This window comes from Pseudoliparis swirei, chromosome 21 (genome assembly GCF_029220125.1).
Source record: "Pseudoliparis swirei isolate HS2019 ecotype Mariana Trench chromosome 21, NWPU_hadal_v1, whole genome shotgun sequence".
NCBI lineage: Eukaryota > Metazoa > Chordata > Actinopteri > Perciformes > Liparidae > Pseudoliparis > Pseudoliparis swirei.
The window spans coordinates 15,716,600-15,723,952 of NC_079408.1; positions in this window are offsets into that span (position 1 = coordinate 15,716,600).

A 7,353-nucleotide genomic window follows, 5' to 3' on the forward strand; every position below is an offset into this window, starting at 1 on the left:
CCTGGTCGATCTCCCTCACCTCATGGGAGGAGTCCAGATAGACCCACAAAGGCATGGAGCTCAGGTTATGGGCATTCCCCATCCAGATATTCACATTCCCATAATGTCTCTCCAGAACGCTTCCCTCATGTAAAGCATCACAATCAGGATTTCGCCCACAGAGAATCTGACAGGTACTGACAGCCTGACAGAGATACTCACTACTCAGCCCATGCCTGGGACCCCCACAAAGAGAGAAGATGGAGACAACCTTCTCCCAGAAGACACCGCTATGATTCACGTCACCGAAGCCCAAGTCCCAAATATGTGTCATTCCAAGAGTATGAGGACAAAGGTCAGCGGAGCTCCACCAACGCTGAGTACAAAGATCGTGGCAGATTTGAACAGGGAAACGGACACTAGCTGATGATGCGGGGCAATCATCAGCTACTCCCCTGGAAGTCCCAGAGGTTGGCCTCACTGAAATACCAGACAACGTCCGTCAACAGGCAACCCCTAGTGGTGTTAAAGATATGAAAATTCCCCCGGCTGAAATGCAAAAAAATTACGCCACTGTAAGTAAAGATGTCACCTCCTATGTAAATGGAATTGTTGAGGGCACTGATATGCACATCATGCTAGATACAGGCTCTACAATCTCATTTATAAGTGAGCAGACCAAAATGTCAATACCTTCTCTGGCAAGAAGACCCATAAAAAAGAAATTTGTCATGTCACAAGCTGTGACTGGCCAAAGCTTAGATACATTAGGTATGGTAGATGTCACCTTTAGGCTAGGGTCACAAACTCTGCAACATGAAGTACAAGTCATCAGAAATGTAAATCAAGGCTTCATATTAGGGTGTGACTTTCTCATTCCTCACAGTGTTATTTTAGATATGGGGAGTGGGCTGTGCTATTTAGGTGATGAGGTCCTGCCCCTTCTTAGAAAAAGGGATCTAGCACCTGCTAGGTGTACAGCACAAATAATGGAGAACATGACTGTCCCCCCACGCTGTGAAATGATTTGTAAAGTTGCCCTAATTCCCCCTGTAATCAATGCAGGCATCCCAGGCAGTTACAGCGGCTGCCTTGAACCCCGGCAACCAGAGATGGATGGTATGGCGGTTGCCCGAACGCTGTCTACTGCTGAAAATGGATGTACTGTTGCACGTATCATCAACCCCACACACACTCCTATGGTACTGCATTCAGGTTTGCAGTTGGGACATTTTACTCCAGTGTCAGACACTGACATAAGTGAGGATTCAGCTCCTGTATGTAATGTTTCCACCTGCCCAGTACAGTCATCCAGTCGGCCAACTAATGTCATCCAGTCGACCAAGCTGCCTATTGATGTCAAGTGTGGAAATCTGACAAAAGCAGAGAATTCCGACCAACACAACTTGCTCTCGTCTTACCATGATGTCTTCAGTAAAACCAGCACAGACTTTGGTAATACAGACATTGTCAAACATAGCATCCACACACAAGGTGCACCCCCAGTTAGGAAGCGTGCATATCGTACTTCTCCAAAAATGCAAACATTGATTCAATCACATGTCGATGAGATGTTGGAAAAAGGAATCGTGGAAATGAGTCACAGCCCCTGGGCAGCACCTGTGGTTATGGTCAGGAAAAAGGATGGCACATGGCGGTTTTGTGTCGACTACAGAGGCTTGAATGCAGTCACAGTAAAAGATGCACACCCTTTGCCCAGGACAGACGACACCTTGGATGCACTCAGAGGCTCTTCGGTGTTCAGCACGATGGATCTCTCATCGGGCTATTGGCAAGTGCAGCTCGAGGAACAGGACATAGCCAAGACAGCTTTCACCACAGGCCGAGGACTTTACCAGTTCTGTATGATGCCCATGGGCTTGGTAAATGCACCCCCCACTTTCCAACATCTAATGCAACTGGTGTTACAAGGTCTCTCATGGAAAACATGTCCTTGATGACATTATTGTGTATAGCCCCAGTTTTGCTGTCCACCTTCAGCATTTGAGAGAGGTGTTTGATCGCCTCAGAGCCGCTAATCTCAAACTCAAACCCTCAAAATGCAGTTTTGCAGGACAGGAAGTGACATTCTTGGGACACGTTGTCTCACCTGCAGGACTAAAACCTGACCCAAAGAACATTGAAAAAGTGAGAAACTGGCCTGCTCCCAAAAACCCTACTGAAGTCAGAGCGTTCCTTGGGCTGTGCTCTTATTATCGCCATTTCATTTATGAGTTTGCAAAAATGTCAGAGCCCCTGCATGCTCTCACTCAGAAAGGAAAAGTATTCCTATGGACTGAGGTTGAACAGAGCACATTTGAAAGCCTCCGTCATACTCTGTGTGACACACCCATCCTCTCCTATCCAGATTTCTCACATGAGTTTCTACTTTTCACAGATGCATCCAGCACAGCCATTGGATGCGTTCTGTCTCAGGTGAATGCGGAAAACATGGAAAATGTCATTGCTTATGGCAGTCGTGTGTTAACAAAGACAGAGAAACGTTGGTCTACATATGACAGGGAACTGTGGGCTATTGTATGGTCCATCCGGCATTTTCGCCAGTATTTGACAGGTCAGCCTTTTCGCATCATCACAGACCACAAGCCTCTTCTTTCCTTGAGGAAGATGCCTCTGGATTGTGATCCTACGGGACGCAGGGCTAGGTGGGCTCTGGAGATTGACCCCTACGACTGGACAGTGGAATACAGACAAGGAACTAAACATGCCAATGCTGATTCTATGTCCCGTCGTCCTATGACAGCCGCAGAGACCCTTGTAGATACAGCCGATCAAGTGAGATGTGTTTCCATTCACACTCAAACCGACTCAGCAGAGTCACACCTTTCAACCACTGATCTGGCATTGCGCTCAGTCTGCCCACATGATCTCACCTGCTGCAGATATAATATCACATGTGCAGTCTGCTTCACCAGGTATTGCTGTGGAATCAACGGACACTTCACTCCTGAATGTGAACAGACAGTACCTCATCCAGGCTCAAGAAGCGGATCCTGTGTTGCAAATAATCATGAACTGGGTGTTGACTGACAGTCGGCCGCCATTTTCAAAGATTAAAGCAGCCTCATCTGAAATGAGAGAGTATTGGAGAGAGTTTCCGAAACTTCATCTTGTTGATGGTCTGTTATGTCGCAGGGTCAGACCCCCACCAGGTGACCCTGTTTTACAGACTGTAGTCCCCAGTAGTGTGCAGAAAGAGGTATTTCAAACATTACATGGTCATTCAATCTCTGTACACTTCAGTGCGCAGAAGACATTGCAAGGGGCACACGCCAGATACTATTGGCCTCACATAACGCGTGACATAACTCAATGGTGTCTCGAATGTACAGCCTGTGAAGCACGGTGACCACAAACGCCACACCAACGGGCCCCAATGCAGAACAGAATCACATCCAGGCCTTTTGAGAAGATTGCAGCGGACTTGACTGAGTTGCCACTTACTCGCCGTAATAATCGCTTTGTGCTTGTGGTAATGGACTATTTCACTAAGTACCTCAACTTGTATGCACTTCCTGATCAACGAGCAACCACTGTAGCTAAATGTTTGTTTGAAGATTACATCAGCCACCACGGTGTCCCTCAAAGTTTGCATACTGATCAAGGCCGTCAGTTTGACTCGGATCTTGTCAAAGACCTATGTTCCCGCTTGGGAATACACAAGACACGGACATCCCCCTATCATGCTATGTCAGATGGCATGGTGGAACGGGCAAACAGGACCATCAAGGACCAGTTGGCAAAATACCTGTACACTAGAGGAGGTGAATGGGACGACCACCTGAGACAGGTTGAATTTGCATATAACACAAGTGTTCACTCGTCCACCAAACACACACCGTTCTCCCTGGCACATGGTAGAGAAGCCCGTCTACCTGCTGATGTCCGACTTGGAGACTCCCCAACAGTTTCAAATGCCACTCGAGGTACGTCGAGTGAATATGCCAATTCTGTATTAAGGAGACTATGTGGTGCGTTTCACTCTGTTGCACACAACATTGAAGCAGCAGGTGCTCAACAAAAGCACTACTACGATCGTCGGATGAAACACACAGCCTATGAGCCAGGTGACTTGGTGTGGGTTGACCTTCCAGCCCTTGCTCGACAAAAGTTGTCACCAAAGTGGTCGGGCCCGTTCAAAATACTGCAACGGTTGGGCTCAGACGGGGGTGACATTGGAGTGGACTATAAACTGCTGGACCAGCGGGATCCGAGAGCAAAGCCTAAGGTCATTCACTACAACCGCCTGAAACCTTATCGCTCTGCCTGGTCAACTGGAAAAGATACGCCTTTACCTGTGGGAGGCGCTGCAACAACAAACAGTCCAGCTGCCTCACGGCCTACTGCACTCTCAGGCTCCAGGCCGTATGTTTACAAGAGCCCAGCCACACCGAGATGCTCTGTGCCTCCAGATTAGGGATGGGTATAGTTTGGGTTTTTTCCGATACCAGTGCTAAACCGGTACTTTTAAAACGATACCGGTGCCAAAACGGTGCCTGAACCGATACTTCTTTTTTTTAAACGCACAATGAGGACATTAAAAACCTCTTTGGCCATATTCCCTGTAGAAGCCGTTATCATGGAGCACTGACAAACAACAGATATCAGACTGTTAACATACACAATATATGTTCTCCATTATATGATGTGATATGTATTGTCATGTGCAGACATTATAGGGTTAATCCTGTCACTGTTTTGATGGGCAAAGAGAACAACCAATCAGAGGTACTGAAGATGACACGTGACAAATAAAGTTTTGCTTCTGACAGAGAGAGTTCCACTGAAACAAAGTGACTCCCCACGGTCTTTATTCCTCCGTCATTATATTCCCGGTAACACCGGGTATACAGCCGGGACCGCTGGACATCAACACATCTGCTAGCAGACTGTCACGCTGGTAGCTCGTGCTAGCTACGAGCTAGCGCTAGCTACGAGCTAGCTTAAGCATGGTTATAATGGCTAATTTATTATTTCTTGGCCTACTTTTATGAATGCAAGACTTGCAGTCAACGTTACGGTACTAATCTGAGTTCAGGCTGCTCGTCATAATCGGTCTCCACGTGTTCAGGGGGACCGGTGACGGTCTCCCCATCGCGCCCAGCCTGACGCTGGTGTGCTCGACACGGGCTCACGTAGTCACACACGGCCAGGGTTGCCAGGTCTGTGTGACAAAACCAGCCCAAAAACCAGCCCAATATCAGAACTCAAAATATGCCCGTGCCAAACCATATACACTGCTTTTAAAGTCCATGTCCAGTACCGCTGCTAACCATGTTGGTGTCCTAAGCATAACTCCTTCATGATGGGGGGGGGGGGGCAGGGGGGGCGCAAGTGACTTTTTTTCGTCAGGCGCCGGCACCGGATCTCTGCGGCGCGCGCGAGACGGAGATCGGAGTCGTGTTAACGCGACACGTAGAGACAGAATGACATGCTGCTGTAGAGACGACTAACAACAGACGGATTGGAAGCTCATTCTGCACATGCGTTAAATGCGTTAAAAAAAAGTAACTAATTAATCCTGTAATTTAATCATAACGCGTTAACGCGTTATTTTTCACAGCACTAATATATATATATATATGGTTCTTTGAAATAAGTTTTTTTGAGAAATCATAGGTTAGGGCACTTATAAGCTAGATAGCTTCAGCCTCGACCCTTTCGGTCAGCCACTTTCTTCTTTTGTTGAATTCTGATTGTTGTATATTTTGCTGATCGAAATAAACTAAACTAAACTAAGGGGTTAAAAGGGCCCCATTTGTGAATCCCACAGAACCAAACCCACCCCGGGATGGGGTGTAGGAGTAATCACACGAGGTGATTCTCGCCAAACCGTCCCACCCCGTTGGGGAGGTAGGCGATTCATAATCATACTCGCCTATGAATCGCTCCTCCCGTGTAGGCGGTTCTGAACCGCCTATCGCCCACCGCTCCTGTGAGATTCACAAATCCCTGCTGCTTTGCTGGAAATCACTTCTACTTACAGACTCTGGTTCGGGGCTCCGTGACGTCACTAGCACCAAAGGCTGTTCAAAAAGCAGAACCCCCGCAAAGCAGCGGGCCCGGACTCCGTCTCCCCCTCCACCCTGAAGCACTGTGCTGACCAGCTGTCTCCGGTGTTCACCGACATCTTCAACACCTCCCTGGAGACATGCCACGTTCCAGCCTGCTTCAAGGCCTCCACCATCATCCCCGTCCCCAAAAAATTCCAAGATCACAGGACTCAATGACTACAGGCCCGTCGCCCTGACCTCTGTGGTCATGAAGTCCTTTGAACGCTTGGTCCTGTCACACCTTAAGACCATCACAGACCCACTCCTGGACCCCCTGCAGTTCGCCTACAGAGCCAACAGGTCTGTAGACGATGCAGTCAACATGGCCCTTCACTACATCCTCCAGCATCTGGACTCCCGAGGAACCTACGCCAGGATCCTGTTTGTGGACTTCAGCTCTGCTTTCAATACAATCATCCCGTCCCTGCTGCAGGACAAGCTCTCCCAGCTGCACGTGCCCGACTCCACCTGCAGGTGGATCACAGACTTCCTGACCGACAGGAAGCAGCACGTGAGGCTGGGGAAACACGTCTCAGGCTCCCGGACCACCAGCACAGGTTCCCGCCAAGGCTGTGTTCTTTCCCTCTGCTGTTCTCCCTGTACACCAACAGCTGCACCTCCAGTCACCAGTCCGTCAAGCTCCTAAAGTTCATGGATGACACCACCCTCATTGGGCTCATCTCTGGTGGGGACGAGACCGCCACAGGTGGGAGACTGACCACCTGGTGACCTGGTGCAGCCAGAACAACCTGGAGCTCAACGCTCTAAAGACAGTGGAGATGGTTGTGGATTTCAGGAGGAATGCAGCCCCACCCGCCCCTCTCATCCTGTGTGACTCCCCCGTCGACGCTGTGGAGTCCTTCCGCTTCCTGGGCTCCATCATCACCCAGGACCTCAAGTGGGAGCTGAACATCGGCTCCATCACCAAGAAGGCCCAGCAGAGGATGTTCTTCCTGAGGCAGCTGAGGAAATTCAACCTGCCAGGGAGAATGATGGTACAATTCTACACGGCCATCGTTGAGTCCATCATCTGCTCCTCCATCACCGTCTGGCACCCTGCAGCCACGGCCAAAGACAAGTGCAGGCTGCAGAGCATCATCCGCTCGGCCGAGAGGGTTATCGGCTGCAATCTGCCTTCCCTCCAGGTCCTGTTCACTTCCAGGTCACTCAAGCGGGCCAGAAAGATTGTCGCTGACCCTCCCACCCTGGACACTCCTGTTCGAGTCCCTCCTCGGGAGGAGGCTGCGTCCATCATGACAAAGACCACCCGCCACACCAAAAGTGTTTTCCCGTCGGCAGT